We start from the raw sequence: 2,608 nt of genomic DNA, 5'->3' as shown, positions 1-2,608 counted from the left end.
ATGGTCATTATCCTAGTTACGGTTGAAAATATCATTTGTAGTTCCATAGTAAGATAACTCCATGCCATCCTAAAGAAGAAAGTCTAGGAGCCTTTTTGAGGGAGAAATCTTTGTGATATGAAACAATCCAAGAACACTCAATGGTGACTTGCCTTTGACTAGAGATCTCCTAGAAATTCCCACACTTACTGCTGAGCAAGGGGAGGAAGCAGTGAGAATTTTAGGAGAAAGGCAAGACAACTAGACTATGACTCTCTTAAGGTAGCCAAATGCCTCGTCATCTAATTAGTGACGTGCATGAATGGATTAAGAGATTCCCACTAACCCTATTTACTATCTAGCAAAAACATATCCAAGGGAATGGACTTGGAAGAATCAGTGGGGAAAGAAGACCCTGTTGAGCTTGACTCTAGTCCGCCGACTTTGTGAAATGACTTGAGAGGTGTAGAATAAGTGAGAGCCTTTGGCACAAGTGAAATACCACTGCTTTTAATATTATTTTACTTACTGCGTGAGGAGGAGGTAGGGCTGGGCCCCTGCTTCTGGTCTTAAGGCGTACTCGTGTGCCGATCCAAGCGGAAGACATTGTTAGGAGGAGAGTTTGGCTAGGGTGGCACATATGTTAAAAGATAACGTAGGTGTCTTAAGATGAGCTCAGCAAGAACAAAAATATCATGTGGAACAAAATGGTAAAATCTCATTTGATTGTGATTTTCAGTACGAATACAAACTGTGAAAGCATGGACTATCGATCCTTTAGTGTTTCAAAATTTAAAGCTAGAGGTGTCAGAAAAGTTACCACAGGGATAACTGGCTTGTGGTAGCCAAGCGTTCATAGCGACGTTGCTTTTTAATCCTTTGATGTGTCGGCTCTTCCTATCATTGTGAAGTAGAATTCATCAAGTGTTGGATTGTTCACCCACCAATAGGGAATGTGAGCTGGGTTTAGATTGGGTCATGAGATAGGTTATTTTAACCCTACTGATGAGCGGTGCCACAATAGTAATTCGACTCAGTACAAGAGAAACCGTTGATTCACATAATTGGTCATTACGCTTGGTTCAAAAGCCAATGGCGCAAAGCTACCATGTGTAGGATTATGATTGAATGCCTCTAAGCCAGAATTCATACTAGATGTGGCGCTCTCTACCTCCCCGCTCCCGAACTCATAATAGGGGCGCTTATGCATCACTGAGAGCATGTGTCAGGAGTCTCCCCCGACGTGCTGGAAGTGGTCGCCTCGAGAACTCTAAATGGAAATTCCAAACAATCGGGGAGATGAATCCTTTGCAAAGATGACTTAAATATGTGGCCAAGTATTGGAAGTCGCAGAGTAGCCCTGCTGCTACGATCCACTGAGATTCGGCTTGCATCGCACGGATTTGTCCCTCTTTCGCTTAATTTGATGGGGTTTTATTGGCCTTGGCCCTTGTGTGTCATGGCACACCCCTAAGTCCTCATGCAAACCATGCACCCAATCTAGCCTAGCTCATATGGGTGGTTTGATCGCTTTCTCTTCACATTCCCTACCTTGGCTTGCATTAGTGTGGTTTTCATGCCTTGGCTTGCGTTAGTGTGGTTTGATCGCTTTCTCTTCACATTCCGTGCCTTGGCTTGTGTTAGTGTGGTTTTCATGCTTCTCTCGCCTCGTTTGACATCCACGGAATTTCAAGCCTGCCCATCGTAGCATGGATTCTACGACTCGGATCTTTTGTGTGTCACCTCCATGAGTATGGGGTTCTCTTCACATTGACATGTGCCCTCCACGACGCGGATTCTATGACTTAATCTTTTGTACCTCACTGCCTTTATATGCGCGAGGTTGTCTTTGCGTGGATGCTCGCCCTCCGTGTCATAATAGGCACCTGATGGCATTACATGTCCTTCATCCATGGCATGCATTCTATGACTCAATCTTATGTGCACGGGGTTTAGTGCTCGCATGGACACACGTTCTCCGTGGTATGAATGGCATGCCGTGGCATGTCCCCCCCCTCCGCAACCACCTTATGGCATGTTGTGGGCATGTGTTCTCCATGGCACGTATTCTGCAACTTGATCTTTTCTACGTTGTCACCTTTATGTGCACGGGGTGCTCTTCATGTGGATGCTTGCCCTTTGTGTCAAAAATGGCATGCGATGGCATTCAATCTTTTGTGTGTTGCCTCCATGTGCCCCCTTGACCTTGAAGACAAACTTCTTCTTTTTCTCTTTGGGGTGACCACATCTTGGGAGCCTACAAAATCTTTTGGTTGAGACATCAAAAGATGCACGATATGATGTGAAAAGACGACCGGTGTCACATGGAAATTCGCGCGGAGAGTTCGTGAATGTCGCTCATCGAAGGGATGCTTAGTGAGATGGAAGCAAAGGATGAAGAAGAGTCCTGAAGTCAAAATCATAGAGAAGAAGATGCTTCGATGTTTAAAGAGTTTTTGGAATAATAAGATGATGATTAGATTTTTGTTTCATTCGAAGCACAAATAGTCGAAAGACACGCCTCAAAATATAAACTTGGATCTTCTTCATACATACAATCTTTTCATTCTTATCAATAATTCAAGCAAGGTGCTTTAATATTGACACATAAATGATCAAATTTGCATCA

The 2,608-nt window shown here is 43.9% G+C and overlaps 1 pseudogene; it reads left to right on the top strand.

Moving 5' to 3' along the window:
• Window positions 1-370: 370 nt before the first annotated feature.
• Window positions 371-1,384, top strand: LOC148033856 (25S ribosomal RNA; annotated as a pseudogene).
• The last annotated feature ends 1,224 nt before the right edge of the window (window positions 1,385-2,608 follow it).

This window comes from Lygodium microphyllum, chromosome 7 (genome assembly GCF_053477565.2).
Source record: "Lygodium microphyllum isolate KBCC chromosome 7, Lygodium_microphyllum_v1.1.10, whole genome shotgun sequence".
Taxonomy (NCBI): domain Eukaryota; kingdom Viridiplantae; phylum Streptophyta; class Polypodiopsida; order Schizaeales; family Lygodiaceae; genus Lygodium; species Lygodium microphyllum.
Note: the sequence above shows the minus strand (reverse complement) of the source record. Positions and strands in the feature narration are given on the sequence as shown.